The sequence below is a fragment of the Taudactylus pleione genome, unplaced genomic scaffold (genome assembly GCF_031769625.1).
Source record: "Taudactylus pleione unplaced genomic scaffold, aTauple2 ptg000311l, whole genome shotgun sequence".
NCBI classification, from domain to species: Eukaryota; Metazoa; Chordata; class Amphibia; order Anura; family Myobatrachidae; genus Taudactylus; species Taudactylus pleione.
The window spans coordinates 552,087-570,770 of NW_028284712.1; the positions used below are offsets into that span (position 1 = coordinate 552,087).

General features: G+C 35.8%; 30 non-coding genes across 30 annotated transcripts; all 30 read right to left on the minus strand.

The window, feature by feature from the left end:
• Positions 1-206: 206 nt before the first annotated feature.
• LOC148511208 (Nuclear RNase P) lies at positions 207-519 on the minus strand. Its single transcript, XR_015868796.1, has one exon.
• Positions 520-826: 307 nt separating this feature from the next.
• LOC148511209 (Nuclear RNase P) lies at positions 827-1,139 on the minus strand. The gene has a single exon (XR_015868878.1).
• A 307-nt stretch (positions 1,140-1,446) lies between these two features.
• On the minus strand, positions 1,447-1,759 carry LOC148511210 (Nuclear RNase P). Its single transcript, XR_015869200.1, has one exon.
• Positions 1,760-2,066: 307 nt separating this feature from the next.
• Positions 2,067-2,379, minus strand: LOC148511211 (Nuclear RNase P). Its single transcript, XR_015868854.1, has one exon.
• Positions 2,380-2,686: 307 nt separating this feature from the next.
• On the minus strand, positions 2,687-2,999 carry LOC148511212 (Nuclear RNase P). The gene has a single exon (XR_015869310.1).
• Positions 3,000-3,306: 307 nt separating this feature from the next.
• LOC148511213 (Nuclear RNase P) lies at positions 3,307-3,619 on the minus strand. The gene has a single exon (XR_015868847.1).
• Positions 3,620-3,925: 306 nt separating this feature from the next.
• LOC148511214 (Nuclear RNase P) lies at positions 3,926-4,238 on the minus strand. Its single transcript, XR_015868786.1, has one exon.
• A 306-nt stretch (positions 4,239-4,544) lies between these two features.
• On the minus strand, positions 4,545-4,857 carry LOC148511215 (Nuclear RNase P). Its single transcript, XR_015868902.1, has one exon.
• A 307-nt stretch (positions 4,858-5,164) lies between these two features.
• Positions 5,165-5,477, minus strand: LOC148511216 (Nuclear RNase P). The gene has a single exon (XR_015868797.1).
• A 307-nt stretch (positions 5,478-5,784) lies between these two features.
• On the minus strand, positions 5,785-6,097 carry LOC148511217 (Nuclear RNase P). The gene has a single exon (XR_015868879.1).
• Positions 6,098-6,404: 307 nt separating this feature from the next.
• Positions 6,405-6,717, minus strand: LOC148511218 (Nuclear RNase P). The gene has a single exon (XR_015869201.1).
• A 307-nt stretch (positions 6,718-7,024) lies between these two features.
• Positions 7,025-7,337, minus strand: LOC148511219 (Nuclear RNase P). Its single transcript, XR_015868855.1, has one exon.
• A 307-nt stretch (positions 7,338-7,644) lies between these two features.
• Positions 7,645-7,957, minus strand: LOC148511220 (Nuclear RNase P). Its single transcript, XR_015869311.1, has one exon.
• A 307-nt stretch (positions 7,958-8,264) lies between these two features.
• Positions 8,265-8,577, minus strand: LOC148511221 (Nuclear RNase P). The gene has a single exon (XR_015868788.1).
• A 307-nt stretch (positions 8,578-8,884) lies between these two features.
• LOC148511222 (Nuclear RNase P) lies at positions 8,885-9,197 on the minus strand. Its single transcript, XR_015868903.1, has one exon.
• Positions 9,198-9,504: 307 nt separating this feature from the next.
• Positions 9,505-9,817, minus strand: LOC148511223 (Nuclear RNase P). Its single transcript, XR_015868824.1, has one exon.
• Positions 9,818-10,123: 306 nt separating this feature from the next.
• LOC148511224 (Nuclear RNase P) lies at positions 10,124-10,436 on the minus strand. The gene has a single exon (XR_015868990.1).
• A 307-nt stretch (positions 10,437-10,743) lies between these two features.
• LOC148511225 (Nuclear RNase P) lies at positions 10,744-11,056 on the minus strand. Its single transcript, XR_015868798.1, has one exon.
• A 307-nt stretch (positions 11,057-11,363) lies between these two features.
• On the minus strand, positions 11,364-11,676 carry LOC148511226 (Nuclear RNase P). The gene has a single exon (XR_015868883.1).
• Positions 11,677-11,983: 307 nt separating this feature from the next.
• Positions 11,984-12,296, minus strand: LOC148511227 (Nuclear RNase P). The gene has a single exon (XR_015869202.1).
• Positions 12,297-12,603: 307 nt separating this feature from the next.
• LOC148511228 (Nuclear RNase P) lies at positions 12,604-12,915 on the minus strand. The gene has a single exon (XR_015868867.1).
• Positions 12,916-13,222: 307 nt separating this feature from the next.
• On the minus strand, positions 13,223-13,535 carry LOC148511229 (Nuclear RNase P). Its single transcript, XR_015868948.1, has one exon.
• Positions 13,536-13,843: 308 nt separating this feature from the next.
• On the minus strand, positions 13,844-14,156 carry LOC148511230 (Nuclear RNase P). The gene has a single exon (XR_015869304.1).
• Positions 14,157-14,463: 307 nt separating this feature from the next.
• On the minus strand, positions 14,464-14,776 carry LOC148511231 (Nuclear RNase P). The gene has a single exon (XR_015868851.1).
• Positions 14,777-15,082: 306 nt separating this feature from the next.
• LOC148511232 (Nuclear RNase P) lies at positions 15,083-15,394 on the minus strand. The gene has a single exon (XR_015868868.1).
• Positions 15,395-15,701: 307 nt separating this feature from the next.
• Positions 15,702-16,014, minus strand: LOC148511233 (Nuclear RNase P). Its single transcript, XR_015868991.1, has one exon.
• Positions 16,015-16,322: 308 nt separating this feature from the next.
• Positions 16,323-16,635, minus strand: LOC148511234 (Nuclear RNase P). The gene has a single exon (XR_015869305.1).
• Positions 16,636-16,942: 307 nt separating this feature from the next.
• Positions 16,943-17,255, minus strand: LOC148511235 (Nuclear RNase P). Its single transcript, XR_015868793.1, has one exon.
• A 308-nt stretch (positions 17,256-17,563) lies between these two features.
• On the minus strand, positions 17,564-17,876 carry LOC148511236 (Nuclear RNase P). Its single transcript, XR_015869231.1, has one exon.
• A 307-nt stretch (positions 17,877-18,183) lies between these two features.
• LOC148511237 (Nuclear RNase P) lies at positions 18,184-18,496 on the minus strand. Its single transcript, XR_015868829.1, has one exon.
• Positions 18,497-18,684: the final 188 nt, after the last annotated feature.

Below are 18,684 nucleotides of genomic sequence, written 5' to 3' on the forward strand. Positions count from 1 at the left end.
AACAGCCCACATCTCTATAAAATAAGGATTTGAAAACTTTCAAATTTTTAGAGTAAAAAAATTATGACCTTATAAAATATAGGTTTTAAATTGAAGAATTAAATCCAGTTGAGTTTCTAACTGAATATTAAAATTTTCACTTTTCATAGATAGGGAAATAGATACATTTAGAGCAGCCTAAGATGAGGCATACATTAGCAAAATGTGGAGAGAGAGAAGTCTAAATTGAGTTGGAAAGCAGCTATGTACTTCCTCTCAGCCATTGAACTTAAATTTGCCAACCATGAGCCAATTCCAAGCTTGAGAACTTTGCATCAATAGCAGCACATGAGTTTTAGTGCATACAGTGTCTTCTGCTTTGAAGTTACAAGCTGACCAATATTGATGGGAACTCACTTGCTTCAGTCAAGAAATGCTCTGTGAGAGCAGCATGTGGCTCTAATCTCAGACCTTCCCCAAGGTTAGTTTTAGAAGCAACTACAGTACTCTGCATGTAGCCTCACCACTGAGCTTCTCTCCACATATTGAGCATTTAGTTTCAAGACTGTTTTAAAGCTCAACTTCGTAGATGTCAGAAAACTTAGGGTGACACAGGAAATTAAAAATGTAAAAATCAAATTAACAGCCCACATCTCTATAAAATAAGTATTTGAAAACGTTCTTACTTTTAGAGTAAAAAAATGATGACCTTATAAAATATAGGTTTTAAATTGAAGAATTAAATCCAGTTGTGTTTCTAACTGAATATTCAAATTTTCACTTTTCATAGATAAGGAAATAGATACATTTAGAGCAGCCTAAGATGAGGCATACATTAGCAAAATGTGGAGGGAGAGTAGTCTGAGTTGAGTCGGAAAGCAGCTATGTACTTCCTCTCAGCCATTGAACTTAAATTTGCCAGCCATGAGCCAATTCCAAGCTTGAGAACTTTGCATCAATAGCAGCACAGGAGTTTTAGTGCATACAGTGTCTTCTGCTTTGAAGTTACCAGCTGACCAATATTGATGGAATCTCACTTACTTCAGTCAAGAAATGCTCTGTGAAAGCAGCATGTGGCTCTAATCTCAGACCTTCCCCAAGGTTAGTTTTAGGAGCAACTACAGTATTCTGCATGTAGCCTCACAACTGAGCTTCTCTCCACATATTGAGCATTTAGTTTCAAGACTGTTTTAAAGCTCAATTTCGAAGATGTCAGAAAACTTAGGGTGACACAGGAAATTAAAAATGTAAAAATCAAATTAACAGCCCACATCTCTATAAAATCAGGATTTGAAAACTTTAAAATTTTTAGAGTAAAAAAATGATGACCTTATAAAATATAGGTTTTAAATTGAAGTATTAAATCCAGTTGAGTTTCTAACTGAATATTCAAATTTTCACTTTTCATAGATAGGGAAATAGATACATTTAGAGCAGCCTAAGATGAGGCATACATTAGCAAAATGTGGAGAGAGAGTAGTCTGAATTGAGTTGGAAAGCAGCTATGTACTTCCTCTCAGCCATTGAACTTAAATTTGCCAGCCATGAGCCAATTCCAAGCTTGAGAACTTTGCATCAATAGCAACACATGAGTTTTAGTGCATACAGTGTCTTCTGCTTTGAAGTTACAAGCTGACCAATTTTGATGGGAACTCACTTGCTTCAGTCAAGAAATGCTCTGTGAGAGCAGCATGTGGATCTAATCTCAGACCTTCCCCAAGGTTTGTTTTAGGAGCAACTACAGTACTCTGCATGTAGCCTCACCACTGAGCTTCTCTCCACATATTGAGCATTAAGTTTCAAGACTGTTTTAAAGCTCAACTTTGATGGTGTCAGAAAACTTAGGGTGACACAGGAAATTAAAAATGTAAAAATAACATTCACAGCCCACATCTCTATAAAATAAGGATTTGAAAACTTTCAAACTTTTAGAGTAAAAAAATGATGACCTTATAAAATATAGGTTTTAAATTGAAGAATTAAATCCAGTTGTGTTTCTAACTGAATATTCAAATTTTCAATATTTATAGATAAGGAAATAGATACATTTAGAGCAGCCCAAGATGAGGCATACATTAGCAAAATGTGGAGAGAGAGTAGTCTGAATTGAGTCGGAAAGAAGCTATGTACTTCCTCTCAGCCATTGAACTTAAATTTGCCAGCCATGAGCCAATTCCAAGCTTGAGAACTTTGCATCAATAGCAGCACAGGAGTTTTAGTGCATACAGTGTCTTCTGCTTTGAAGTTACCAGCTGACCAATATTGATGGGATCTCACTTACTTCAGTCAAGAAATGCTCTGTGAAAGCAGCATGTGGCTCTAATCTCAGACCTTCCCCAAGGTTAGTTTTAGGAGCAACTACAGTATTCTGCATGTAGCCTCACAACTGAGGTTCTCTCCACATATTGAGCATTTAGTTTCAAGACTGTTTTAAAGCTCAACTTCGAAGATGTCAGAAAACTTAGGGTGACACAGGAAATTAAAAATGTAAAAATCAAACTAACAGCCCACATCTCTATAAAATAAGGATTTGAAAACTTTCAAATTTTTAGAGTAAAAAAATGAAGACCTTATAAAATATAGGTTTTAAATTGAAGAATTAAATCCAGTTGAGTTTCTAACTGTATATTAAAATTTTCACTTTTCATAGATAGGGAAATAGATACATTTAGAGCAGCCTAAGATGAGGCATACATTAGCAAAATGTGGAGAGAGAGTAGTCTAAATTGAGTTGCAAAGCAGCTATGTACTTCCTCTCAGCCATTGAACTTAAATTTGCCAGCCATGAGCCAATTCCAAGCTTGAGAACTTTGCATCAATAGCAGCACAGGAGTTTTAATGCATACAGTGTCTTCTGCTTTGAAGTTACAAGCTGACCAATATTGATGGGAACTCACTTGCTTCAGTCAAGAAATGCTCTGTGAGAGCAGCATGTGGCTCTAATCTCAGACCTTCCCCAAGGTTTGTTTTAGGAGCAACTACAGTACTCTGCATGTAGCCTCACCACTGATCTTCTCTCCACATATTGAGCATTTAGTTTCAAGACTGTTATAAAGCTCAACTTCGAAGATGTCAGAAAACTTAGGGTGACACAGGAAATTAAAAATGTAAAAATCAAATGAACAGCCCACATCTCTATAAAATAAGGATTTGAAAGCTTTCAAATTTTTAGAGTAAAAAAATGATGACCTTATAAAATATAGGTTTTAAATTGAAGAATTAAATCCAGTTGAGTTTCTAACTGAATATTCAAATTTTCACTTTTCATAGATAGGGAAATAGATACATTTAGAGCAGCCTAAGATGAGGCATACATTAGCAAAATGTGGAGAGAGAGTAGTCTGAATTGAGATGGAAAGCAGCTATGTACTTCCTCTCAGCCATTGAACTTAGATTTGCCAGCCATGAGCCAATTCCAAGCTTGAGAACTTTGCATCAATAGCAGCACAGGAGTTTTAGTGCATACAGTGTCTTCTGCTTTGAAGTTACCAGCTGACCAATATTGATGGGATCTCACTTACTTCAGTCAAGAAATGCTCTGTGAAAGCAGCATGTGGCTCTAATCTCAGACCTTCCCCAAGGTTTGTTTTAGGAGCAACTACAGTATTCTGCATGTAGCCTCACAACTGAGCTTCTCTCCACATATTGAGCATTTAGTTTCAAGACTGTTTTAAAGCTCAATTTCGAAGATGTCAGAAAACTTAGGGTGACACAGGAAATTAAAAATGTAAAAATCAAATTAACAGCCCACATCTCTATAAAATCAGGATTTGAAAACTTTAAAATTTTTGAGTAAAAAATTGATGACCTTATAAAATATAGGTTTTAAATTGAAGTATTAAATCCAGTTGAGTTTCTAACTGAATATTCAAATTTTCACTTTTCATAGATAGGGAAATAGATACATTTAGAGCAGCCTAAGATGAGGCATACATTAGCAAAATGTGGAGAGAGAGTAGTCTGAATTGAGTTGGAAAGCAGCTATGTACTTCCTCTCAGCCATTGAACTTAAATTTGCCAGCCATGAGCCAATTCCAAGCTTGAGAACTTTGCATCAATAGCAGCACATAAGTTTTAGTGCATACAGTGTCTTCTGCTTTGAAGTTACCAGCTGACCAATATTGATGGGATCTCACTTACTTCAGTCAAGAAATGCTCTGTGAAAGCAGCATGTGGCTCTAATCTCAGACCTTCCCCAAGGTTTGTTTTAGGAGCAACTACAGTATTCTGCATGTAGCCTCACAACTGAGCTTCTCTCCACATATTGAGCATTTAGTTTCAAGACTTTTTTAAAGCTCAATTTCGAAGATGTCAGAAAACTTAGGGTGACACAGGAAATTAAAAATGTAAAAATCAAATTAACAGCCCACATCTCTATAAAATCAGGATTTGAAAACTTTAAAATTTTTGAGTAAAAAATTGATGACCTTATAAAATATAGGTTTTAAATTGAAGTATTAAATCCAGTTGAGTTTCTAACTGAATATTCAAATTTTCACTTTTCATAGATAGGGAAATAGATACATTTAGAGCAGACTAAGCTGAGGCATACATTAGCAAAATGTGGAGAGAGAGTAGTCTGAATTGAGTTGGAAAGCAGCTATGTACTTCCTCTCAGCCATTGAACTTAAATTTGCTAGCCATGAGCCAATTCCAAGCTTGAGAACTTTGCATCAATAGCAACACATGAGTTTTAGTGCATACAGTGTCTTCTGCTTTGAAGTTACAAGCTGACCAATATTGATGGGAACTCACTTGCTTCAGTCAAGAAATGCTCTGTGAGAGCAGCATGTGGCTCTAATCTCAGACCTTCCCCAAGGTTTGTTTTAGGAGCAACTACAGTACTCTGCATGTAGCCTCACCACTGAGCTTCTCTCCACATATTGAGCATTTAGTTTCAAGACTGTTTTAAAGCTCAACTTTGATGGTGTCAGAAAACTTAGGGTGACACAGGAAATTAAAAATGTAAAAATCAAACTAACAGCCCACATCTCTATAAAATAAGGATTTGAAAACTTTCAAATTTTTAGAGTAAAAAAATGATGACCTTATAAAATATAGGTTTTAAATTGAAGAATTAAATCCAGTTGAGTTTCTAACTGAATATTAAAATTTTCACTTTTCATAGATAGGGAAATAGATACATTTAGAGCAGCCTAAGATGAGGCATACATTAGCAAAATGTGGAGAGAGAGAAGTCTAAATTGAGTTGGAAAGCAGCTATGTACTTCCTCTCAGCCATTGAACTTAAATTTGCCAACCATGAGCCAATTCCAAGCTTGAGAACTTTGCATCAATAGCAGCACATGAGTTTTAGTGCATACAGTGTCTTCTGCTTTGAAGTTACAAGCTGACCAATATTGATGGGAACTCACTTGCTTCAGTCAAGAAATGCTCTGTGAGAGCAGCATGTGGCTCTAATCTCAGACCTTCCCCAAGGTTAGTTTTAGAAGCAACTACAGTACTCTGCATGTAGCCTCACCACTGAGCTTCTCTCCACATATTGAGCATTTAGTTTCAAGACTGTTTTAAAGCTCAACTTCGTAGATGTCAGAAAACTTAGGGTGACACAGGAAATTAAAAATGTAAAAATCAAATTAACAGCCCACATCTCTATAAAATAAGTATTTGAAAACGTTCTTACTTTTAGAGTAAAAAAATGATGACCTTATAAAATATAGGTTTTAAATTGAAGAATTAAATCCAGTTGTGTTTCTAACTGAATATTCAAATTTTCACTTTTCATAGATAAGGAAATAGATACATTTAGAGCAGCCTAAGATGAGGCATACATTAGCAAAATGTGGAGGGAGAGTAGTCTGAGTTGAGTCGGAAAGCAGCTATGTACTTCCTCTCAGCCATTGAACTTAAATTTGCCAGCCATGAGCCAATTCCAAGCTTGAGAACTTTGCATCAATAGCAGCACAGGAGTTTTAGTGCATACAGTGTCTTCTGCTTTGAAGTTACCAGCTGACCAATATTGATGGAATCTCACTTACTTCAGTCAAGAAATGCTCTGTGAAAGCAGCATGTGGCTCTAATCTCAGACCTTCCCCAAGGTTAGTTTTAGGAGCAACTACAGTATTCTGCATGTAGCCTCACAACTGAGCTTCTCTCCACATATTGAGCATTTAGTTTCAAGACTGTTTTAAAGCTCAATTTCGAAGATGTCAGAAAACTTAGGGTGACACAGGAAATTAAAAATGTAAAAATCAAATTAACAGCCCACATCTCTATAAAATCAGGATTTGAAAACTTTAAAATTTTTAGAGTAAAAAAATGATGACCTTATAAAATATAGGTTTTAAATTGAAGTATTAAATCCAGTTGAGTTTCTAACTGAATATTCAAATTTTCACTTTTCATAGATAGGGAAATAGATACATTTAGAGCAGCCTAAGATGAGGCATACATTAGCAAAATGTGGAGAGAGAGTAGTCTGAATTGAGTTGGAAAGCAGCTATGTACTTCCTCTCAGCCATTGAACTTAAATTTGCCAGCCATGAGCCAATTCCAAGCTTGAGAACTTTGCATCAATAGCAACACATGAGTTTTAGTGCATACAGTGTCTTCTGCTTTGAAGTTACAAGCTGACCAATTTTGATGGGAACTCACTTGCTTCAGTCAAGAAATGCTCTGTGAGAGCAGCATGTGGATCTAATCTCAGACCTTCCCCAAGGTTTGTTTTAGGAGCAACTACAGTACTCTGCATGTAGCCTCACCACTGAGCTTCTCTCCACATATTGAGCATTAAGTTTCAAGACTGTTTTAAAGCTCAACTTTGATGGTGTCAGAAAACTTAGGGTGACACAGGAAATTAAAAATGTAAAAATAACATTCACAGCCCACATCTCTATAAAATAAGGATTTGAAAACTTTCAAACTTTTAGAGTAAAAAAATGATGACCTTATAAAATATAGGTTTTAAATTGAAGAATTAAATCCAGTTGTGTTTCTAACTGAATATTCAAATTTTCAATATTTATAGATAAGGAAATAGATACATTTAGAGCAGCCCAAGATGAGGCATACATTAGCAAAATGTGGAGAGAGAGTAGTCTGAATTGAGTCGGAAAGAAGCTATGTACTTCCTCTCAGCCATTGAACTTAAATTTGCCAGCCATGAGCCAATTCCAAGCTTGAGAACTTTGCATCAATAGCAGCACAGGAGTTTTAGTGCATACAGTGTCTTCTGCTTTGAAGTTACCAGCTGACCAATATTGATGGGATCTCACTTACTTCAGTCAAGAAATGCTCTGTGAAAGCAGCATGTGGCTCTAATCTCAGACCTTCCCCAAGGTTAGTTTTAGGAGCAACTACAGTATTCTGCATGTAGCCTCACAACTGAGGTTCTCTCCACATATTGAGCATTTAGTTTCAAGACTGTTTTAAAGCTCAACTTCGAAGATGTCAGAAAACTTAGGGTGACACAGGAAATTAAAAATGTAAAAATCAAACTAACAGCCCACATCTCTATAAAATAAGGATTTGAAAACTTTCAAATTTTTAGAGTAAAAAAATGAAGACCTTATAAAATATAGGTTTTAAATTGAAGAATTAAATCCAGTTGAGTTTCTAACTGTATATTAAAATTTTCACTTTTCATAGATAGGGAAATAGATACATTTAGAGCAGCCTAAGATGAGGCATACATTAGCAAAATGTGGAGAGAGAGTAGTCTAAATTGAGTTGCAAAGCAGCTATGTACTTCCTCTCAGCCATTGAACTTAAATTTGCCAGCCATGAGCCAATTCCAAGCTTGAGAACTTTGCATCAATAGCAGCACAGGAGTTTTAATGCATACAGTGTCTTCTGCTTTGAAGTTACAAGCTGACCAATATTGATGGGAACTCACTTGCTTCAGTCAAGAAATGCTCTGTGAGAGCAGCATGTGGCTCTAATCTCAGACCTTCCCCAAGGTTTGTTTTAGGAGCAACTACAGTACTCTGCATGTAGCCTCACCACTGATCTTCTCTCCACATATTGAGCATTTAGTTTCAAGACTGTTATAAAGCTCAACTTCGAAGATGTCAGAAAACTTAGGGTGACACAGGAAATTAAAAATGTAAAAATCAAATGAACAGCCCACATCTCTATAAAATAAGGATTTGAAAGCTTTCAAATTTTTAGAGTAAAAAAATGATGACCTTATAAAATATAGGTTTTAAATTGAAGAATTAAATCCAGTTGAGTTTCTAACTGAATATTCAAATTTTCACTTTTCATAGATAGGGAAATAGATACATTTAGAGCAGCCTAAGATGAGGCATACATTAGCAAAATGTGGAGAGAGGGTAGTCTGAATTGAGTTGGAAAGCAGCTATGTACTTCCTCTCAGCCATTGAACTTAAATTTGCCAGCCATGAGCCAATTCCAAGCTTGAGAACTTTGCATCAATAGCAGCACATAAGTTTTAGTGCATACAGTGTCTTCTGCTTTGAAGTTACAAGCTGACCAATACGGATGGGAACTCACTTGCTTCAGTCAAGAAATGCTCTGTGAGAGCAGCATGTGGCTCTAATCTCAGACCTTCTCCAAGGTTAGCTTTAGGAGCAACTACAGTACTCTGCATGTAGCCTCACCACTGAGCTTCTCTCCACATATTGAGCATTTAGTTTCAAGACTGTTTTAAAGCTCAACTTTGATGGTGTCAGAAAACTTAGGGTGACACAGGAAATTAAAAATGTAAAAATCAAACTAACAGCCCACATCTCTATAAAATAAGGATTTGAAAACTTTCAAATTTTTAGAGTAAAAAAATGATGACCTTATAAAATATAGGTTTTAAATTGAAGAATTAAATCCAGTTGAGTTTCTAACTGAATATTCAAATTTTCACTTTTCATAGATAAGGAAATAGATACATTTAGAGCAGCCTAAGATGAGGCATACATTAGCAAAATGTGGAGAGAGAGTAGTCTGAATTGAGTTGGAAAGCAGCTATGTACTTCCTCTCAGCCATTGAACTTAAATTTGCTAGCCATGAGCCAATTCCAAGCTTGAGAACTTTGCATCAATAGCAACACATGAGTTTTAGTGCATACAGTGTCTTCTGCTTTGAAGTTACAAGCTGACCAATATTGATGGGAACTCACTTGCTTCAGTCAAGAAATGCTCTGTGAGAGCAGCATGTGGCTCTAATCTCAGACCTTCCCCAAGGTTTGTTTTAGGAGCAACTACAGTACTCTGCATGTAGCCTCACCACTGAGCTTCTCTCCACATATTGAGCATTTAGTTTCAAGACTGTTTTAAAGCTCAACTTTGATGGTGTCAGAAAACTTAGGGTGACACAGGAAATTAAAAATGTAAAAATAAAATTCACAGCCCACATCTCTATAAAATAAGGATTTGAAAACTTTCATACTTTTAGAGTAAACAAATGATGACCTTATAAAATATAGGTTTTAAATTGAAGAATTAAATCCAGTTGAGTTTCTAACTGAATATTCAAATTTTCAATTTTTATAGATAAGGAAATAGATACATTTAGAGCAGCCTAAGATGAGGCATACATTAGCAAAATGTGGAGGGAGAGTAGTCTGAATTGAGTTGGAAAGCAGCTATGTACTTCCTCTCAGCCATTGAACTTAAATTTGCCAGCCATGAGCCAATACCAAGCTTGAGAACTTTGCATCAATAGCAGCACATGAGTTTTAGTGCATACAGTGTCTTCTGCTTTGAAGTTACCAGCTGACCAATATTGATGGGATCTCACTTACTTCAGTCAAGAAATGCTCTGTGAAAGCAGCATGTGGCTCTAATCTCAGACCTTCCCCAAGGTTTGTTTTAGGAGCAACTACAGTATTCTGCATGTAGCCTCACAACTGAGCTTCTCTCCACATATTGAGCATTTAGTTTCAAGACTTTTTTAAAGCTCAATTTCGAAGATGTCAGAAAACTTAGGGTGACACAGGAAATTAAAAATGTAAAAATCAAATTAACAGCCCACATCTCTATAAAATCAGGATTTGAAAACTTTAAAATTTTTGAGTAAAAAATTGATGACCTTATAAAATATAGGTTTTAAATTGAAGTATTAAATCCAGTTGAGTTTCTAACTGAATATTCAAATTTTCACTTTTCATAGATAGGGAAATAGATACATTTAGAGCAGACTAAGATGAGGCATACATTAGCAAAATGTGGAGAGAGAGTAGTCTGAATTGAGTTGGAAAGCAGCTATGTACTTCCTCTCAGCCATTGAACTTAAATTTGCTAGCCATGAGCCAATTCCAAGCTTGAGAACTTTGCATCAATAGCAACACATGAGTTTTAGTGCATACAGTGTCTTCTGCTTTGAAGTTACAAGCTGACCAATATTGATGGGAACTCACTTGCTTCAGTCAAGAAATGCTCTGTGAGAGCAGCATGTGGCTCTAACCTCAGACCTTCCCCAAGGTTTGTTTTAGGAGCAACTACAGTACTCTGCATGTAGCCTCACCACTGAGCTTCTCTCCACATATTGAGCATTTAGTTTCAAGACTGTTTTAAAGCTCAACTTTGATGGTGTCAGAAAACTTAGGGTGACACAGGAAATTAAAAATGTAAAAATCAAACTAACAGCCCACATCTCTATAAAATAAGGATTTGAAAACTTTCAAATTTTTAGAGTAAAAAAATGATGACCTTATAAAATATAGGTTTTAAATTGAAGAATTAAATCCAGTTGAGTTTCTAACTGAATATTAAAATTTTCACTTTTCATAGATAGGGAAATAGATACATTTAGAGCAGCCTAAGATGAGGCATACATTAGCAAAATGTGGAGAGAGAGAAGTCTAAATTGAGTTGGAAAGCAGCTATGTACTTCCTCTCAGCCATTGAACTTAAATTTGCCAACCATGAGCCAATTCCAAGCTTGAGAACTTTGCATCAATAGCAGCACATGAGTTTTAGTGCATACAGTGTCTTCTGCTTTGAAGTTACAAGCTGACCAATATTGATGGGAACTCACTTGCTTCAGTCAAGAAATGCTCTGTGAGAGCAGCATGTGGCTCTAATCTCAGACCTTCCCCAAGGTTAGTTTTAGAAGCAACTACAGTACTCTGCATGTAGCCTCACCACTGAGCTTCTCTCCACATATTGAGCATTTAGTTTCAAGACTGTTTTAAAGCTCAACTTCGTAGATGTCAGAAAACTTAGGGTGACACAGGAAATTAAAAATGTAAAAATCAAATTAACAGCCCACATCTCTATAAAATAAGTATTTGAAAACGTTCTTACTTTTAGAGTAAAAAAATGATGACCTTATAAAATATAGGTTTTAAATTGAAGAATTAAATCCAGTTGAGTTTCTAACTGAATATTCAAATTTTCACTTTTCATAGATAGGGAAATAGATACATTTAGAGCAGCCTAAGATGAGGCATACATTAGCAAAATGTGGAGAGAGAGTAGTCTGAATTGAGATGGAAAGCAGCTATGTACTTCCTCTCAGCCATTGAACTTAGATTTGCCAGCCATGAGCCAATTCCAAGCTTGAGAACTTTGCATCAATAGCAGCACAGGAGTTTTAGTGCATACAGTGTCTTCTGCTTTGAAGTTACCAGCTGACAAATATTGATGGAATCTCACTTACTTCAGTCAAGAAATGCTCTGTGAAAGCAGCATGTGGCTTTAATCTCAGACCTTCCTCAAGGTTAGTTTTAGGAGCAACTACAGTATTCTGCATGTAGCCTCACAACTGAGCTTCTCTCCACATATTGAGCATTTAGTTTCAAGACTGTTTTAAAGCTCAATTTCGAAGATGTCAGAAAACTTAGGGTGACACAGGAAATTAAAAATGTAAAAATCAAATTAACAGCCCACATCTCTATAAAATCAGGATTTGAAAACTTTAAAATTTTTAGAGTAAAAAAATGATGACCTTATAAAATAAAGGTTTTAAATTGAAGTATTAAATCCAGTTGAGTTTCTAACTGAATATTCAAATTTTCACTTTTCATAGATAGGGAAATAGATACATTTAGAGCAGCCTAAGATGAGGCATACATTAGCAAAATGTGGAGAGAGAGTAGTCTGAATTGAGTTGGAAAGCAGCTATGTACTTCCTCTCAGCCATTGAACTTAAATTTGCCAGCCATGAGCCAATTCCAAGCTTGAGAACTTTGCATCAATAGCAACACATGAGTTTTAGTGCATACAGTGTCTTCTGCTTTGAAGTTACAAGCTGACCAATTTTGATGGGAACTCACTTGCTTCAGTCAAGAAATGCTCTGTGAGAGCAGCATGTGGATCTAATCTCAGACCTTCCCCAAGGTTTGTTTTAGGAGCAACTACAGTACTCTGCATGTAGCCTCACCACTGAGCTTCTCTCCACATATTGAGCATTTAGTTTCAAGACTGTTTTAAAGCTCAACTTTGATGGTGTCAGAAAACTTAGGGTGACACAGGAAATTAAAAATGTAAAAATAAAATTCACAGCCCACATCTCTATAAAATAAGGATTTGAAAACTTTCAAACTTTTAGAGTAAAAAAATGATGACCTTATAAAATATAGGTTTTAAATTGAAGAATTAAATCCAGTTGTGTTTCTAACTGAATATTCAAATTTTCAATATTTATAGATAAGGAAATAGATACATTTAGAGCAGCCCAAGATGAGGCATACATTAGCAAAATGTGGAGAGTGAGTAGTCTGAATTGAGTCGGAAAGCAGCTATGTACTTCCTCTCAGCCATTGAACTTAATTTGCCAGCCATGAGCCAATTCCAAGCTTGAGAACTTTGCATCAATAGCAGCACAGGAGTTTTAGTGCATACAGTGTCTTCTGCTTTGAAGTTACCAGCTGACCAATATTGATGGGATCTCACTTACTTCAGTCAAGAAATGCTCTGTGAAAGCAGCATGTGGCTCTAATCTCAGACCTTCCCCAAGGTTAGTTTTAGGAGCAACTACAGTATTCTGCATGTAGCCTCACAACTGAGCTTCTCTCCACATATTGAGCATTTAGTTTCAAGACTGTTTTAAAGCTCAATTTCGAAGATGTCAGAAAACTTAGGGTGACACAGGAAATTAAAAATGTAAAAATCAAATTAACAGCCCACATCTCTATAAAATCAGGATTTGAAAACTTTCAAATTTTTAGAGTAAAAAAATGATGACCTTATAAAATATTGGTTTTAAATTGAAGTATTAAATCCAGTTGAGTTTCTAACTGAATATTCAAATTTTCACTTTTCATAGATAGGGAAATAGATACATTTAGAGCAGCCTAAGATGAGGCATACATTAGCAAAATGTGGAGAGAGAGTAGTCTGAATTGAGTTGGAAAGCAGCTATGTACTTCCTCTCAGCCATTGAACTTAAATTTGCCAGCCATGAGCCAATTCCAAGCTTGAGAACTTTGCATCAATAGCAGCACATAAGTTTTAGTGCATACAGTGTCTTCTGCTTTGAAGTTACAAGCTGACCAATATTGATGGGAACTCACTTGCTTCAGTCAAGAAATGCTCTGTGAGAGCAGCATGTGGCTCTAATCTCAGACCTTCCCCAAGGTTAGCTTTAGGAGCAACTACAGTACTCTGCATGTAGCCTCACCACTGAGCTTCTCTCCACATATTGAGCATTTAGTTTCAAGACTGTTTTAAAGCTCAATTTCGAAGATGTCAGGAAACTTAGGGTGACACAGGAAATTAAAAATGTAAAAATCAAATTAACAGCCCACATCTCTATAAAATCAGGATTTGAAAACTTTAAAATTTTTAGAGAAAAAAAAATGATGACCTTATAAAATATAGGTTTTAAATTGAAGTATTAAATCCAGTTGAGTTTCTAACTAAATATTCAAATTTTCACTTTTCATAGATAGGGAAATAGATACATTTAGAGCAGCCTAAGATGAGGCATACATTAGCAAAATGTGGAGAGAGAGTAGTCTGAATTGAGTTGGAAAGCAGCTATGTACTTCCTCTCAGCCATTGAACTTAAATTTGCTAGCAATGAGCCAATTCCAAGCTTGAGAACTTTGCATCAATAGCAACACATGAGTTTTAGTGCATACAGTGTCTTCTGCTTTGAAGTTACAAGCTGACCAATATTGATGGGAACTCACTTGCTTCAGTCAAGAAATGCTCTGTGAGAGCAGCATGTGGCTCTAATCTCAGACCTTCCCCAAGGTTTGTTTTAGGAGCAACTACAGTATTCTGCATGTAGCCTCACCACTGAGCTTCTCTCCACATATTGAGCATTTAGTTTCAAGACTGTTTTAAAGCTCAACTTTGATGGTGTCAGAAAACTTAGGGTGACACAGGAAATTAAAAATGTAAAAATAAAATTCACAGCCCACATCTCTATAAAATAAGGATTTGAAAACTTTCAAACTTTTAGAGTAAAAAAATGATGACCTTATAAAATATTGGTTTTAAATTGAAGAATTAAATCCAGTTGTGTTTCTAACTGAATATTCAAATTTTCAATATTTATAGATAAGGAAATAGATACATTTAGAGCAGCCCAAGATGAGGCATACATTAGCAAAATGTGGAGAGAGAGTAGTCTGAATTGAGTCGGAAAGCAGCTATGTACTTCCTCTCAGCCATTAAACTTAAATTTGCCAGCCATGAGCCAATTCCAAGCTTGAGAACTTTGCATCAATAGCAGCACAGGAGTTTTAGTGCATACAGTGTCTTCTGCTTTGAAGTTACCAGCTGACCAATATTGATGGGATCTCACTTACTTCAGTCAAGAAATGCTCTGTGAAAGCAGCATGTGGCTCTAATCTCAGACCTTCCCCAAGGTTTGTTTTAGGAGCAACTACAGTATTCTGCATGTAGCCTCACAACTGAGCTTCTCTCCACATATTGAGCATTTAGTTTCAAGACTGTTTTAAAGCTCAATTTCGAAGATGTCAGAAAACTTAGGGTGACACAGGAAATTAAAAATGTAAAAATCAAATTAACAGCCCACATCTCTATAAAATCAGGATTTGAAAACTTTAAAATTTTTGAATAAAAAATTGATGACCTTATAAAATATAGGTTTTAAATTGAAGTATTAAATCCAGTTGAGTTTCTAACTGAATATTCAAATTTTCAATATTTATAGATAAGGAAATAGATACATTTAGAGCAGCCCAAGATGAGGCATACATTAGCAAAATGTGGAGAGTGAGTAGTCTGAATTGAGTCGGAAAGCAGCTATGTACTTCCTCTCAGCCATTGAACTTAATTTGCCAGCCATGAGCCAATTCCAAGCTTGAGAACTTTGCATCAATAGCAGCACAGGAGTTTTAGTGCATACAGTGTCTTCTGCTTTGAAGTTACCAGCTGACCAATATTGATGGGATCTCACTTACTTCAGTCAAGAAATGCTCTGTGAAAGCAGCATGTGGCTCTAATCTCAGACCTTCCCCAAGGTTAGTTTTAGGAGCAACTACAGTATTCTGCATGTAGCCTCACAACTGAGCTTCTCTCCACATATTGAGCATTTAGTTTCAAGACTGTTTTAAAGCTCAATTTCGAAGATGTCAGAAAACTTAGGGTGACACAGGAAATTAAAAATGTAAAAATCAAATTAACAGCCCACATCTCTATAAAATCAGGATTTGAAAACTTTCAAATTTTTAGAGTAAAAAAATGATGACCTTATAAAATATTGGTTTTAAATTGAAGTATTAAATCCAGTTGACTTTCTAACTGAATATTCAAATTTTCACTTTTCATAGATAGGGAAATAGATACATTTAGAGCAGCCTAAGATGAGGCATACATTAGCAAAATGTGGAGAGAGAGTAGTCTGAATTGAGTTGGAAAGCAGCTATGTACTTCCTCTCAGCCATTGAACTTAAGTTTGCCAGCCATGAGCCAATTCCAAGCTTGAGAACTTTGCATCAATAGCAGCACATAAGTTTTAGTGCATACAGTGTCTTCTGCTTTGAAGTTACAAGCTGACCAATATTGATGGGAACTCACTTGCTTCAGTCAAGAAATGCTCTGTGAGAGCAGCATGTGGCTCTAATCTCAGACCTTCCCCAAGGTTAGCTTTAGGAGCAACTACAGTACTCTGCATGTAGCCTCACCACTGAGCTTCTCTCCACATATTGAGCATTTAGTTTCAAGACTGTTTTAAAGCTCAATTTCGAAGATGTCAGGAAACTTAGGGTGACACAGGAAATTAAAAATGTAAAAATCAAATTAACAGCCCACATCTCTATAAAATCAGGATTTGAAAACTTTAAAATTTTTAGAGAAAAAAAAATGATGACCTTATAAAATATAGGTTTTAAATTGAAGTATTAAATCCAGTTGAGTTTCTAACTAAATATTCAAATTTTCACTTTTCATAGATAGGGAAATAGATACATTTAGAGCAGCCTAAGATGAGGCATACATTAGCAAAATGTGGAGAGAGAGTAGTCTGAATTGAGTTGGAAAGCAGCTATGTACTTCCTCTCAGCCATTGAACTTAAATTTGCTAGCAATGAGCCAATTCCAAGCTTGAGAACTTTGCATCAATAGCAACACATGAGTTTTAGTGCATACAGTGTCTTCTGCTTTGAAGTTACAAGCTGACCAATATTGATGGGAACTCACTTGCTTCAGTCAAGAAATGCTCTGTGAGAGCAGCATGTGGCTCTAATCTCAGACCTTCCCCAAGGTTTGTTTTAGGAGCAACTACAGTATTCTGCATGTAGCCTCACCACTGAGCTTCTCTCCACATATTGAGCATTTAGTTTCAAGACTGTTTTAAAGCTCAACTTTGATGGTGTCAGAAAACTTAGGGTGACACAGGAAATTAAAAATGTAAAAATAAAATTCACAGCCCACATCTCTATAAAATAAGGATTTGAAAACTTTCAAACTTTTAGAGTAAAAAAATGATGACCTTATAAAATATTGGTTTTAAATTGAAGAATTAAATCCAGTTGTGTTTCTAACTGAATATTCAAATTTTCAATATTTATAGATAAGGAAATAGATACATTTAGAGCAGCCCAAGATGAGGCATACATTAGCAAAATGTGGAGAGAGAGTAGTCTGAATTGAGTCGGAAAGCAGCTATGTACTTCCTCTCAGCCATTAAACTTAAATTTGCCAGCCATGAGCCAATTCCAAGCTTGAGAACTTTGCATCAATAGCAGCACAGGAGTTTTAGTGCATACAGTGTCTTCTGCTTTGAAGTTACCAGCTGACCAATATTGATGGGATCTCACTTACTTCAGTCAAGAAATGCTCTGTGAAAGCAGCATGTGGCTCTAATCTCAGACCTTCCCCAAGGTTAGTTTTAGGAGCAACTACAGTACTCTGCATGTAGCCTCACCACTGAGCTTCTCTCCACATATTGAGCATTTAGTTTCAAGACTGTTTTAAAGCTCAATTTCGAAGATGTCAGAAAACTTAGGGTGACACAGGAAATTAAAAATGTAAAAATCAAATTAACAGCCCACATCTCTATAAAATCAGGATTTGAAAACTTTAAAATTTTTAGAGAAAAAAAAATGATGACCTTATAAAATATAGGTTTTAAATTGAAGTATTAAATCCAGTTGAGTTTCTAACTAAATATTCAAATTTTCACTTTTCATAGATAGGGAAATAGATACATTTAGAGCAGCCTAAGATGAGGCATACATTAGCAAAATGTGGAGAGAGAGTAGTCTGAATTGAGTTGGAAAGCAGCTATGTACTTCCTCTCAGCCATTGAACTTAAATTTGCTAGCAATGAGCCAATTCCAAGCTTGAGAACTTTGCATCAATAGCAACACATGAGTTTTAGTGCATACAGTGTCTTCTGCTTTGAAGTTACAAGCTGACCAATATTGATGGGAACTCACTTGCTTCAGTCAAGAAATGCTCTGTGAGAGCAGCATGTGGCTCTAATCTCAGACCTTCCCCAAGGTTTGTTTTAGAAGCAACTACAGTACTCTGCATGTAGCCTCACCACTGAGCTTCTCTCCACATATTGAGCATTTAGTTTCAAGACTGTTTTAAAGCTCAACTTTGATTGTGTCAGAAAACTTAGGGTGACACAGGAAATTTAAAATGTAAAAATAAAATTCACAGCCCACATCTCTATAAAATAAGGATTTGAAAACTTTCAAACTTTTAGAGTAAAAAAATGATGACCTTATAAAATATTGGTTTTAAATTGAAGAATTAAATCCAGTTGTGTTTCTAACTGAATATTCAAATTTTCAATATTTATAGATAAGGAAATAGATACATTTAGAGCAGCCCAAGATGAGGCATACATTAGCAAAATGTGGAGAGAGAGTAGTCTGAATTGAGTCGGAAAGCAGCTATGTACTTCCTCTCAGCCATTGAACTTAGATTTGCCAGCCATGAGCCAATTCCAAGCTTGAGAACTTTGCATCAATAGCAGCACAGGAGTTTTAGTGCATACAGTGTCTTCTGCTTTGAAGTTACCAGCTGACCAATATTGATGGGATCTCACTTACTTCAGTCAAGAAATGCTCTGTGAAAGCAGCATGTGGCTCTAATCTCAGACCTTCCCCAAGGTTAGTTTTAGGAGCAACTACAGTATTCTGCATGTAGCCTCACAACTGAGCTTCTCTCCACATATTGAGCATTTAGTTTCAAGACTGTTTTAAAGCTCAATTTCGAAGATGTCAGAAAACTTAGGGTGACACAGGAAATTAAAAATGTAAAAATCAAATTAACAGCCCACATCTCTATAAAATCAGTATTTGAAAACTTTCAAATTTTTAGAGTAAAAAAATGATGACCTTATAAAATATTGTTTTT